Consider the following 15,098-nt stretch of genomic DNA (forward strand, 5'->3'; position numbering starts at 1 on the left):
TTTATGTGACCATCGCTTATTAATACTGTAGTATCCAGGAAGTGGATCTCTTGTGTGGACTGGTCCAAGCTGAGGTTGATGGTGGGGTGGAAATTGTTGAAATCATGGTGGAATTCCTCAAGGGCTTCTCTTCTATGGGTCCAGATGATGATGTCATCATCAATGTAGCCCAAATAGAGTAGGGGTGTTAGGGGACGAGAGCTGAGGAAGCGTTGTTCTAAGTCAGCCGACATTTTTATGGCTGTCTTAGAACAATGCTTCCTCAGCTCTACATTGATGACATCTTCAGATCTAGCATCACAAAATATTCTCAGTTCCAGTGGCATCCTTGGGTAGGTTTGGTTTTAAAGTGAGTCTTAGTTTTGTTGACCACAGAGCATAAATCCTGCTGCTATGAGGAGTTCCACTGACTTTGTATCTTAGACTCCAGTGGATCTATTCATGGCTGTAAGCACTGCACCCAGTAGTTAGAGTTTGCAGGGCACAGTTGTATAATTGTATTTTTGCCATATATCAGAATTGTATCTAACTGAGAACAATATTTTCAAATAAATAACATCTCCAGTTTCTGTCTTTGCACTTCTAAAAAGATTCTACCAGATTGACTTGAATGGACTAAATTGGCTTGATATGGCTAAAAGCACAACACTTAGGAAATAAAGGTGTTAATTTGTTATGGTGGCTGATGATTCTCCTGGGTACACAATCCCCCCATTCACATAAGGAAGCTAACTTCCCTTTGAAAGCCTGCCAGCACCTGTGTGAGTAATTCAATGTAATAGTTCCTTTAAGAACTCTTATGCTGGAGGTTTGGTGTCCTTGATCTCTGGGTACTAATACCACACCATTGAAACTGTTGTGTGCATTTGCCATGTTCCATTCAGGTTAAATGAAGGAACAATTAATTGCCTCTTTGTTTAGTGATACTGAAACAATGGTAGGCACCACTCAAACACTAGATTGAAAGCAAATGCAGGAGCTGGGAGTTGATTTGATTTCGGGTATGTGCAGCATGTATCTGTAGTAGAAGGCAGGACACAGTGATCCTCAGAAAAAGCCTAGAGAGCTTTTGGGGCAGAATGCTGACCGGAAAAAGGCTTAGAACGGTGAGTAAGGAAACTGCCTCCTGTTTGATTGCTACTGTGTTCAAGAAAACAGGACTTTTACCAGAAAAATATCCTGACTGTATCATCAGTTTCTCCCCCTAATAGAAATAACCCACAAGGTCCCAAATATTGGCTAACCACACAGGCTAAAAGGAAAGCAGTACGTATGAAGTCCCAGTTTCTCATGGGTAGGGTTGCCAACATTGTATTTCAAACATATGGAACTGTTTTCTTAGCACCCCTATGGGGGAGGAATACCCTGTACACATGGGGGCCAGGGGTGGGGTGTCCAGTACCACAGGGGTCGGGGTACTAACCATGTGGCAGTTGAGGAAACCTTCCGCTCCCTGCAGCAGTCAGGTGGTCTTGGCTGCTGGAACTGGGGTGACCAGACAGCAAATGTGAAAAATTGTATGGGGGTGGGGGGTAATAGGAGCCTATATAAGAAAAAGACCCCAAAACTGGGACTGTCCCTATAAAATCGGGACACCTGGTCACCCTAGCCGGGACCCAGCTCTGGAGGTGAACAGGACAGCACTGAAGGGCCAGGGTGGGGAGTGGAAAGATGCACTCATGAGTACTGGCCCCCTGCTGACTCCAGCCCTTGACTGTGGCCCCAGCTGCAGTGGAGCTGCAACAATTTTTATAAGGGAAGCGCTGAAAGCGGAAACCATGTATTTGAGTTGTTATTACTACTTCAAGCCAGGGGGTGTGGCAGCACCCTGAGCACTCAAGCCTGGCTGCTTTTCCTGTCAGACTCAGTTCTGACTGGCAGGGCAAGTGGACAGGGCTGTGAACCCTGGAGCTGCGCTGAAGGGCCAGGATGAGGAAGGGGCTCTGCGTGGCAGAGGGGTCAGTACCCCTGAGGTGTAGCCTCCCCACTCGCAGAGTCTAACATCTCCAGCAGAGGAGCATAACTGCTGATTGGTGGCTGCTGCAGCTGCAGCAGCTGGGGAGGGAGGCAGGCAAGGAGCCTGGTCCTGGCAACTGAGACTACCTGCACAAAGCCCTGTCTTCCTCCTCAGCTGGACACAGCCCCCTCCCGACTGCAACCTTTCAGTATGGCCCCATCAGGTGTTTGCGCCCCATGGTCTGGGAACCTCTGTGCTATAGGTACATAGGTTCAGTAAATCATGGGACCAATTCTGCATTACTACATTGTCTAATTTTACAAAGGTTCTCTCATTGGAAGGTAAGGTAATAATAAAACCGGCTTTGTATGATGATAATATTTGTAATATGTTGAAATACGGGATAAAAGTCGTCCCATGCTGATTTAGTATGGGACAGGCAATTTTCTATTTAAAGGAGGGATATGCCTTATAATATGGGTAGAGTTACCATATTTGAGGTTCCCAAAAAGAGGACACTTCTGGAGGGTGAGTGAGGCTTATGGAGATACAGTTAGGGTGTGCTGGAGGGCTGTGTGTGCAATAGAAGAATATTTTGGGGGTACTGGAGTGGGATCTGGGTGGTGATGGAGGGGTGTATGTACAGGGAGGGGAAAACTGGGGGTGTGCTGGAGGGGAAACCTGGCGCCTCACTCTTGAGGTGAGGGGGCAGGGTTGCTCCTTGTCACAGTGACAGGATGGTCGGTGCAGACCCACGACTCAGTGACAGCTGTCAGTGCCTCCCTGCAGGGCTCTCCCCCACCCCAGGGGAGGGAGCTGGGACTGGGTGGGCAGAATCCAGCAGCTGCAAGGGACCAATCAGATGGGGATGTAGGAGAGGGACCAATCAGAGCGGATCAATCTTTCTGAGCAGCAACATCTGCTTGCAAACAACCTGGACATTGCCACATTTTTGATCCTCTCTCTGTCCTCTCTCTGGGCAGATTTTTCAAAAATGAGGCAATGTCCAGGAAAACACAGATGTATGGTAACCCTGAATACAGGACTGTTGGCAACCTACCCAGGTGTGTAGTCCTGAATGGGCAACTACTGGAATGCCCCAGCTAGTGTGGGAAGGAACGCCTCTGCCAGCATAACCTCACATGCACACTGTGCTGGGGATGCTATTTTGCTCTACAAAATGGCCTCTTCCATGCATCGTGATCTTGCATGTCTGGTGCATGCCAGGTCATAGTGTGCAGATGACTGCCATTTGGTAGAGCAAAATGGATTCTCCATGTAGTGTGAGCTCGCATGCATGGGGCATGCAAGGACACACTGTGTGGAGGATGCCATTTTGAGAACAAAATGACAGCCTCCATGTGACAAAAGTGACTGTTTGCTGTTCCGGTGCAATCCAGCCCCACTACAGCACAGCAGTTACCATAGTAATGAAACCACTGTGATAGGGTCACTTCTGAGTTCATAACAAACCACTGCTGGGTTCCCCAAAATGGTTTTATTTGGCTGTCACCCTCTTAAGGTAGGGCACAGCCAGCGGCACTTTTATTCTCCAGAAATAGGTACGTCTGCGTAGACTGTCGGTCCTTCATCAGTTAAGACTCAGCTGATCACAGCACGTCTTCCAATCTTCTCTCGCTCTGGCCATCCTTCGCCATGCTTGTCCATATCTCCTTGTTAGGAAATCATCCCTCCTCTTTGGAGGCCGACCGCATGGCCGTTTCAGTTCTCACGGATACCACTCAGGTATAGCTGCAGTCCATCTGTTGTCACTGAGTCGGGCCACATGTCCTGCCCACTGCATTTTGCTGAGCCTGCTTTCAACAACAACATCTCGCACTCCAGACTGCTGCCTAATTATTTAATTGGGGAAGTGATCGTGAAGCGAAATGCCCAAAAATGTTCATTCTATTGCCCTCTGTGTGACAGACAGTTGATGTTCTTCAGTCTTCATCAGCGATCATGTTTCGCTGCCATATAGCATCACTGGAAGCACAGTTGAGTTAAAAAGGTTCACACGAGTTGTTTTGCTGATCTTTCCTTGGAGGATGTCCCTGATATCGTTGAATGCACACCATCCAGCTTTTTTTCTGAGAGACTGTTTGCCTTTGTGATTGTGGTGCTTGTTGACTTCCTGGCCCAAATAAACGTATTTGTCGACCTCTTGGATCTGCTCTCCTCCAAGAGTTATTTGGGTTCTTGGCAGAACATTTGATCTCATATATTTCATTTTCGACTGGTTCATTTTTAATCCGATGACTACTTTTCGCGTTCAGTTCTTTAAGCACTCTCTCAAGCTGGACTGTATTTTCGGCTATCAGCACTATATCATCTGCGAACCTGAGATGGTTTAGCTGCTCACCATTGACATTAATCCTGCCTTTCAGCTCTGCTTGTTGAAAGACCAATTCAAGACAGGCTGTGAATAATTTTGGTGAAACTGTATTTCCTTGTTTCACACCTTTCTCGATGGGGATTCGGAGGGGAGTATCGAACAGTGATATATCCGTTCTGCAGCCAGAGTTCGCTTCCTTTAATAATGTGATATATTTTGCGCTGATGCCTTGTTCTGAAAGAGCTTCAAGAATGGCGTTGGTCTCCACACTATCAAACGCCTTCTCATAGTCCATGAAGGCAATGCACAAAGGGAACTTGTATTCCCTTGAACGCGTATAGTAGTTGGTTTGAGTGAAAATGTGGTCTATTGTGCTGTAATTTCTTCGAAAACCGGCCTGCTTTCTAGGTTGCTGTTCATCCAGGTTTCGCGACAATCGATTTGTTATTATTTTAGTGAACAACTTATAGACATGCGAAAGCAGGCAGATCGGGTGATAGTTCTTTAGATTTTCTCAATCGCCTTTCTTATGCTGCACGATGGTATTGGACTCTTTCTAATTGGATGGTATCTTCTGCATTTCCAGGTAATGGCTGAACCTTTGGGCGAGAGCTTTCCAGAGCTCCTGACCTCCCGCCTTAAGCACTTCTGCTGTCAGACCGTCCTTGCCTGGAGCCTTCCCCTCTTTCATTTGATGGACTGCGTGACGGACTTTGCTGATGAGAACCGGGAGTATGTGTTCATCGGTTTGTTGAAGTGATGGCATTGGGACGTCTATACGGGATGCAAAGAGCTGGGTATAGAAATCCCTGCAGATTGCCTCTATCTCTGTTTGATTGGTTACTGATTCTCCATCCTTGTTCTTCAAAGCCAATAATGATGACCTATACAATGCCAGTTCCCGTTTGCATTTTTTGAGACTTATGATCTTCAGCAGCCTTTAGGAGCTTCTCGGTTCAAAATTTCTTGAAGTCTTCCTTCAGCTTCATTCGTATGAGCTTGCAGAGAAGGGAGTACTCAAGCCTGTCACTGCCATTTTTTTTCATTTTCCTCCTCTTCTCCAATAAGGTCTTTGTATTCTCCGAGATTCTTCCACTAGCTCTTTTTGATCTTTCACGCTCAGCTGATTTCATGCACTGTTCCAGTCTCTTGCTGAAGTTCTCATAATTGTTGTCACAGTCATCCAGGAGGCTCCAGTCTTCCCTGAAGGGAAGACACATTGTGCAGGATATTTCGGTAGTGCCATCATTTAACATCGGTAGTGATCATCGCCTACTGAGAGCCAGACTCATGTTCACTGTTAGGGTGGAGATAAAGGCCCTGTGTATGGCGAACACAAGGCACCAACCGGTAGCTTTCACCGAGGAAATCCTGAAGGAAATATTTCCACAGGTAAGTCACTGCTAGTAAATCCAGGACAATGGCCCCACATCAGGCTTACCTTCCCTCAGGAAGGCTGTGGCAGGCAGCAGTCTCTAGTCAGTTCCTGTTCCTTGCCATACTTCTCTCACATAGTGAGAGCTGAGGCCCACCATCCCTCCCAGCTAGCCTCACACTGCACAGGGCTCTACCCTTTTAACTCCTGCCTCCAAGCCTAACCTACTGCAGAGTAGGGCTGATTGCACCTACTGCAGCTCATTAACCCTTTCCTGGCAAATATGGGGCTTATGCACCCCATCACAATACTCCCAATTATTAACATATTTGTCCTATCAACACTCCTGCAAGGTAGGTAAGTGTTATTGTACAGATAGTGAACTGAGGCACAGACAGACAAAGTGATATGCTCAAGACCACACAGGAAGTCTCTGGTGGAACAGGAAATTGAACCCTGGTCTCCTAGGCTCTAGGCTGGCAGCCTAACCAGCAGACCAACCTTCCTCTTAAATGAGCTGTTTACATAAGTAAAGTTATTTATGCACATGAGTATCTGCATGATTGATGTCTGTATTTGTAGTGAATCAGCCACTTCATGCATTCATTTCTAGTAGTGTATTTTCTGACAACTGATTTCAGGTACTCTCTAAAACTACATTCTGTCTCTTAGCAACAGGAGATGTGCTGAACAAGAAAAGGGTCACCAGCAGCTTCACACCATCACCCCTCCACTACCAAAAAGAGGAGTGAGTGGTTTTAAAACTAGGAAGGTAATTAAAATCAAAGCAGACTTCTTAAGTAGCACAAAGAATCTGTAAATCTATTACTTGTCAACAGAACATCTTGAGAGCTTTTCATTTTTCATATTCAGGATAAATACATTTTTGAAACCTGTTGATTCACTGATGCATACATTTTAAGGCCACAAGGGACCATTAGATCATCTAGTCTGATCTCTTCTATACCAGAAGCCAGAGAATTTCATCAGTTACCCCTGCACTGAGCCCAATACATTCTGTTGAATAAATATTTGGCTATAGCATATCTTCCAGAAAGGCATCCAGTACTCTTGACCTGAAGACATTCATACATGGAGAATCTACCTCTTCCCCTGGTAGTTTGTTCCAAAAGTTCATCACCCTCACTGTTAAAAATATGTGCCTTGTTTCTAATTTGCATTTGTCTGGCTTCAGCATCCAGCCATTTGTTCTTCTGCTTTTCTCTGCCAGATTCAAAAGTCATTTTGGGTATGTTCCCTCCATGAAGGGATTTGTACACTGTAATCAAGTCACCCCTCAATCTTCTTTTTGATAAACTAAACAGATTGAGTCCTTTAAATCTCTCCAGTTAATATGCCACAATTTTGGGTGCGTGGGTGTGTGTGGTTAATTATGAGGGGATCAGCTACACGGAAATAAACATGACGGGAGAGGGGACAGGGCAGGGGTGGAGTGCAGCTGAGGTGAAAAGACTGTGAGGGAGATGGAGTGTTGGAGCAAACCATCAATCAGCACAGGGCAGAGAAAGTTGAGTCAAAACTGTAGGAATCTCTCTGATGTCATCAGTTTACTAACTTTGGCAGAAGAAGCATATAAGAAGGATCCCTTTTTGAGTTTATGCTTTAACGCATAATTTTTTTCAGGCTTCTCTAGCCAAAGCCCACAGTGCCTGCAAACTCCAAACTTATTGATTCCCATAAAAGCCCATAGTTAGGCCACGCTTCCGATTTTACATTTAGGCGAATTATTCTTTGTCAGGCTCAGAACGCAACTTTTCTCTGCAAGGAAATGCCAACAGAATAGTCAAATTCTAGCCATTACTTCTTGAGTCCCCAGCTCTGGGGAACAGGGAGTTGGGGGAAAGGCACGAGAGACACTCATGCTTTGAGCAGAATGAGAGGGTGAGCAGAGCTGTTCAGGAGGCCGGGGATGAGGTGGAGTCCAGTCCATCTGTGCTGAGGCATCGGCCCATGAAAGCCCCCCTCCAGCACTGCTGTGTCAGTGTCCCAGGAAGTGCAGGCACCAGGGCAACACTTCAAATGCGGGGCTCTCTTCACCAGCCCTCATCTCTACCATACGCTGACTCAAACCTCTGCTTCGCCCACTTTGCCCTTTAACTGCTGCTTCTATGGGGTAGGCAGCTCTGTGGAGAACATTGGGTGAGCATGTGGCAGAGCATGGGAGGAACAGTGACCAATGAGGCCATAATGAGGATGCAGTGGGGCAAAGAGGAAGGGTCTCAGTTCTGCTGAGTGCTGAGCTTCCTCAACTCCTATTGTTATTTTAATATTTAATTTATTGTGTGTTAAGTGCTGACAAACTATAAAAGAGATATCAAGACAGTTCAAGCTCCAGAGATCTTACATGTTAGTAGGCAGACAAAGAAGGATGAGACGTACTGGAAAATACTGCAGGAAGGATTTGTCTTAGATCATTTATAGCCTCTCTTCTTAATTTGTATTCTTAGTATTTGATGTCTGTGGGGACTGAGGGTGCTCAGCATCTGACAGGATCGGGTTGATGTTGCCTGAGAAGCTCATAGACTTTAAGGCCCGAAGGGCCCATTGTGATAATCTAGTCTGACCGGCACATCTCAGACCACAGAGCCTCTCCCACCTGATCTTGTAATAGACCCCTACCCTCTGGCTGAGTTACTGAAGTCCTCATATCATGACTGAAAGTTACAGAGAATCCTCCATTTACTCTAGTTTAAATCCGCAAATGACCCATGCCCCCTCTCTGCCAATCTGACCTGGGGGAAAATTCCTTCCTGACTCCAGATATGGTGATTTGTTGGACCCTGAGCATGTCAGCAAGACCTAGCAGCCAGACACCTGGGAAAGAATTCTCTGTAGTAACTCAGAGTATCCCATCTAGTGTCCCATCACCAGCCATTGGAGATATTTGCTACTAACAGTCGCAAATGGGCCACATATCATTGTCGGCCATCTCATCATACCATCTCCTCCATAAAAATATCAAGTTCAATTTTGAAGCTAATCAGGTTTTTGCCCCCTTTGCTCCCCTTGGAAGGCTGTTCCAGACCTTCACTCCTTTAATGATTAGAAACCTTCATCCAATTTCAAGCCTAAACTTGTTGATGGCCAGTTTATATCCATTTGTTCTTGTGTCAGTGTTGGTGCATGACTTAAATGATTCCTCTTTCTCCCTGGTATTTATCCCTCTGATGTATTTATAGAGAGGAATCCTATCTCCCCTCAGCCTTCTTTCAGTTTCGCTAAACAAGCCAAGCTCCTTGAGTCTCCTCTCATAAGGTAGGCTTCCACTCCTCTGAACATCCTAGCAGCCCTTCTCTGCATCTGTTCCAGTTTGAACTCATCTTTCTTAAGCATGGAAGAGCAGAATTGGTGATGGGGGTCTCATCAGTGCCTTGTATAATGGTACTAACACTTCCATGTCTCTACTGGAAATACCTTGCCTGATGCATCCACCTTTTTTACAGCTGCATCACATTGCTGTCTCAGTCATCCTGTGATCAACCAATTCACCCAGGTCTTTCTCCTCCTCTGTCACTTCCCAGTTTATGGCAAACATTCTTGTTGTTAGTCTCTAAGTGTGTGACTTTGCTCTATTGAATTTCATCCCATTTCTATTACTCCAGCTTACAAGATACTCCAGATCTTCATGCCTGATATTCCAGTCTTCCTCCATATTGGCGATATCTCCCAACATTGTGTCATCCACAAATTTTATTAGCACACTCCCACTTTTTGTGCCAAGGTCAGTAATAAAAAGATTAAATAAGATTGGTCCCAAAACCCATCCCTGAGGAACTCCACTATTAACCTCGCTGTAGCCTGACAGTTCATTTTTCAGGATGACCCGTTGTAGTCTCCCCTTTAACCAGTTCCTTATCCACCTTTCAATCCTGATATTAATCCCCATCTTCTCCAATTTAGCTAATAATTTCCCCATGTGGAACTGTATCAAATGCCTTACTGAAATCCAGGTAAATTAGATCTCCATAGATCAGATTTCCTTTGTCTAGAAAATCAGTTACCTTCTCAAAGAAAGAGATCAGATTGGTCTGGCATGATCTACCTTTTGTATTTTAACCCAATTACTGTTTATCCCTAGGTCATTAACTACTTTCTCTTTCAAAAATTGTTCCAAGACTGCGTACAACTGAGGTCAAACTAATGGGGCTCTAGTTTCCTGGATCGTTTTTTTCCCTTTCTTAAAAATACGTATTTTATTAGCAATTCTCCACTTATAGGATACGACCCCTGAGCTTATAGACCAAATGGACTAATGCTTGAAAACTTTGAGGAATTTGTTCATCATAGGACTGAAACTTTACAGTAGCTTCCTTGGGAACAAGACACTTAGGAAACTGCAGATGCAGGATGTGTAATCTATATACGCTTCTCCGCAGTCATTTCCCTGGCAATCTGAAAATGCCATGGGGCAGATCCTAGCTGGTGTAAATTTGATGGAACTAAGACAGTTTACACCAGGTTAGCCGCTCAGCCAGTGCAAATTGGCCAATTTATACCAGCTGATGTGCTGGCCACCACATTGCGATGGTTGTGCTAGAATGAACAGCCTGCTCTAGGATGGAAAATAAAACAATTTTTGCTTTCTTCTTTTGAGGAGAAAATCTTTGTTAGTAGCACATCAATAAACATTATATCCAGCTGGCTGGGTATTAAAATTATGCAAATACTTCATATTTTTACGTAAAAATAACCCCAAAATGAGTACATTATCTTCTGTTTTATAATAATTTTTTTTTACATTTGCATCTGTGCCCACAGAATATGCATAAACAGGAAGAAATTGTGAGACACTTATTTTTAGCTTTGTTTTTAACAGTGCAGAAAATACAAGGTAAAGAACAAGTACCAAACATAGCCTATATACAGTTACCAAATGCAGTTATTACTACTATAGATGGAGCTAAGGAACGTGTATGAAGGATGAACAACCCTAAGTGGTGGAAGTTACAAATCTAATATTACAATATTAAACTCTTAAATACCACATAGTCTAGTCTCAGATATTTGATGTGTGGTTAGTTCTGCGTCTATGTATAATTTTAAAGCAAAACCAAAAACGAGCTTGGTGAGCCTAGACAAATACCTTGAAGTACATGAGCTTTTTCCAAGCTCGGCCAACTTGTTTTTTCTGGGTTGTACAGTAACTTAGTTTAGTAAGTTAGCTACACCACAGGAAATGTATTAATCCATGGAAAAATCTAAAGAGTGCCAAGATTGTTTGATGTGATAATCTTTCTCTCAACTTTTGTGAGCACTGCTTATGTCTTGCTTTTACTTAGACAGGGGTTTTGGTTGTTATTTGTGTAAGCACCGTGGCCTGAAACTCTTCTGCGTAAGGAGCTCTCTGCTCCCATCTGTTGGTGAACAGGAGAAAGAGTGGCCACAGACAGAGCAGCTTACTCTGCATAAACTATTTATCCACAACTCCAGATGGACAGAAGCTCTGGAGGAGAAGGGGCTCTCTAGCTGCTATCTAGTGATAGTGAACAGGGGAAAGTATGGCTACAGAGAGCTTCATTTGCATAAGCTTTCTACCCAGAATTCCTCTAATAAGACTTAGGAGGCAGTGTCGCCTACTGGATGGAACACTTGATTGGGATCCAAAAACCTGCATTCTGTTCCTAGCTCTGCCGTTGGCCTGCTCAGTGACCTTGGGCAAGTCACTTCTCTCTCTACCTCAGATTCCCTACCTGTAAAATAGGCATAATGATACGGACATCCTTTGTAAAGCACTTTGAGATCTATGGCTGACAAGTGCCATATAAGAGCTGGGTGTTATAATAAATGTACACAACTTGACCTTGTTTGGGTGGTGGAATTGAACCAGAACTGTCCTCTGCTAATAATTCCACATCTTCTTGATGGTAGTTATTATGCTTGGAGGAGTAATATTATGTCAGTGTTATGGCAAGTAGTGGATTCCCAGTGGCAAGGACTCTGCTCAAGGCCCTATATGCTACTGGTTCCCCTCCACTGAGGATCCTGTGTGGTTGGGAGGATTCTTTGATGATGGAGAGAACAGCAGCAGAGATGAATGAACTCTGGTACGGCTATTCCTATCCAACCACTAAACAAAGCTGTTTGGACCTTTAGCCCTTGTTGTTTCTGAAAACACCAGGAAGAAGGGTTATGTTACTTTCTCATCATTTTGTGTTTTCCAACCCTATCTTTTGTAAAACATCCTGCTTACTAGAGCTGAGTAAACAATTCATAACAAGTAATTTATATGGCACACTTAGTTTCTTTTTTTCTGTTTCTAGATTGTCCATGAGTAGTTGGCAGCTATTCTTTAAAGTGCATTTGCTACTAGGAATTACCTATGAATAGCTTCTGACACTAATTCTTGGTCCATAGTTTTTTCATGAACAGTTCATTACATCTGTTTGATTTTTCAGAATTTAAAATGTATTGGTAAGTTTTAATTGGACAAGATTAGTCATATGGTATTATTTCTGGTTCCCAGACTGAATAAACATGGGATCAGTTTAGTGGATTGAATATCTTCATTTAAGGTTCAAAATTTCAATGCCAATATTCTCTAATATTAGATGAAAATTTTTCAATGAACACTCCTGCCCATAAAAGAGTTTCCTGCAAAAATAGTTGCCAAATATTTTCATACGTGGACAACTTAAGAGAATGATTCTCTCATAGTCCATGTCATCTGCTAATTCCACGTCTTCTTGATGGTAGCTATCATGCATGGAGAAATTTATATATCAATATTAAGGCAAGATTAAAATAAACTTGCTTTCAGGGATGGGGGAATGGGGAGTGTGGGAGCAGTAGGAGATAATGCAATAAAAACATTATGGGGCTGGTCTATGTTTCTGGCCCCTTAACTTGTTCTTAAGCGAGTAGTTGTGTGTGTGCAGGCTGGGTGGGGCTCTGCAGCTGCTGAGGGTGGAGGTGAGAGTGGGACCCAGAGGGGCTGGAACAGCTGTCAGGGAGCACGTATGAACCAGCGTGATTGGACTGGATCTGGGAACATAGGTGTCGTTTGGGGGGGGGTAGGGTGGCATGGCCCCCCGAATTGCAAGCTTCAGACAGGCATGGAATTTGCCTCCCTACGCATGGTCCCAGTGGGGCTGGAACAATTTTTATAGTAGAGGTGCTGAAATTGAACAAAACTGTAAACCCTGTATATGATGGAATTGCCACATCCCCAGCACTCCTAGTTCCAGCACCCCTGCACAGCCCCATTGGCCTGACTGGAGCTTCCTTCCTAAATAGAGAAGTCAAACTACCCCTGTATTGGGAGCACCTGTCCCCAGTAACAGAGATGTGAATCACCAGGACCCCTCTTCCCAGCCTGGAGCTGCCTCCTCCACCCGTAGCCAAGACTCAGTAGCTTCATATGCTCCCCTGCATAGAACCCACCCGGATTCCCTTTTCTATTGCTGATACCCCAACTTCCCCTGTCTGTCACTGACTCACCCTATTCCTCATGCAGAGCATCCACCCAGCCCCCCTGACTCCCCAAACTCCTTATGCAGAGCACCCACCTCCTGCTCCCCCTGGTCAGTACGTTTAGGTTTCAGTATGGATCACCGCCTCCACTGAAGAAGAAGATAGCTGCTATATACAGGGTCCCTGGCTGGGAACTGGAGTAGAGGGTGGGCCTGGGTGTCCCCCTCCCCACACACACCCTCCCTTAGCCACTGGGGGAAGAGGTGTGGACAATGAGGCACCCCAGAGGAGGGAACTGAACTATAGTAGCCCAGCTGGAAAGCTGTAGCCAGGAAGCCCCAAGAGGGTGAAGACATTGTCTCCAGAGGAGGGACAATCAGAAAGTGTGTGTGCAGGCATGCATTTGGCCAAGAGGGTGCTCACAAGAGGTGAATACACCCCATTACAGCATCTTAAAGTGTGTTCAGTGAGTCACAGGAGTAAGAAAAGATACCTCAAAGATCACTCAGTCCAAATACAGACATGACACAAGTGAGTGTCTTTAGCAGACAAAAGAGAAGGGCCTGGGGAAAGAAGCAGAAGGCCAAAGTTTGCAGTAATAAGAACACATTAAGAAACACATCGGAACAGACTTGATGAACCCATGTAATAGGGGGTCTGCCTCTGGGCTGCCTCCACCCCTGGGTTGGTGGAATTTTATCCCGGATGTTACAAGCCACCCGGAGAACAGCATTGGCTGGAATGTCTTGTGGTGTTGTGGCTATCTGCTGTGTCTCTTTATCTAAGTCATGCTGCTATTCTAATTCCCTGGGCCACTTCCCCGTGACCCTGTACCATTTTCACCCTTACCTCAGGCCCTTGTCCTGATGGAGTCCCCTCAACCAACTCAGGGCTCCTTCTCGCTCTCCCTGGCTTCTGGCAGCAAGGTCCTGTAGCTGTGTCAGCCAGTCACACACCATCCACACTCCTTCAGTTCCAGCAAGGAAATGAACTCCCCTCTGCCCCTGCAGCTCTTCTTATACTAGGCTGCTGGGCCCTGATTGGCTGTGTCCCACACAGTCACTCTAGGCAGCTTGGAGGACCCTCTCTACTGCCCTCTTTTGGCACGGGGTGTGGAAGGGCCACAAGGCCCTCCAGCAGGGGGCCTCAGAGGGTCTGGTATACCCTGTCACCGATACTTAAAAATAAAATAAAGTCTCTCTCTTTCCCTCCTTGTTCATTTCTTTAACTTTGTCATAGTTATGAAATATTCATATCTCACAAACATCACAGCATGCCCTTTAATTCACCCATTCCAAGAGCTGCATGAAAGGAAACTTTGCCTACCGAAGAGATTGATTTATTAGTCGTTGATTGATGGGGCCTTGCCTGGCCAGTCTTAGGAGCCTCAAGATGGCTATCTGACATCTGGATAGCAACTCATCCCTTGAACACCTTGTTTTTCTTCTTGCACCATCAAAAAATTAATTCTCCTGAAGCTAAAGTATTCAAACATGATTTGACAACATGAGTAAGAGTACTTCAAGCATGAAAACTACTGTGATAGAGAACTGATTTTTAACAATACAGAGAAGCTGTAAACAACTTCATTGCACACATCAAAATGGTTTACTTGTCTAAAATTATTCCATGTTTTGGAAATGAATTCCCATTAGAATTATCTGGATTTCATGAGACAGAATGCCATAGAACAAACTGGCAATATACAGCATAAATTGGTGTCTGTTTTGGCCCCTTGGTAGTGCATGGGTAATTGGAATGGCAGTATACTAATTTTTGAAACACAGTTGCCTTAAAAGGTGAAAATGAAGATGTACAGGGAATCCAAGATCAAAATGAATAATACAAGCAATCAAGAAAGTTATGGCTTAAGCCAGGCAGACTGATTTAAAAGAGGAACACTTCTGGAGGCTTAAGAACCATTTCTTATGTGTTCATACACATTTGGTTGTTCCAAATGGAAAAAGGCTCCAAGGCAGATACCTTTGCATCTTTTTGCA

Source organism: Mauremys reevesii, linkage group 1 (genome assembly GCF_016161935.1).
Source record: "Mauremys reevesii isolate NIE-2019 linkage group 1, ASM1616193v1, whole genome shotgun sequence".
NCBI lineage: Eukaryota > Metazoa > Chordata > Testudines > Geoemydidae > Mauremys > Mauremys reevesii.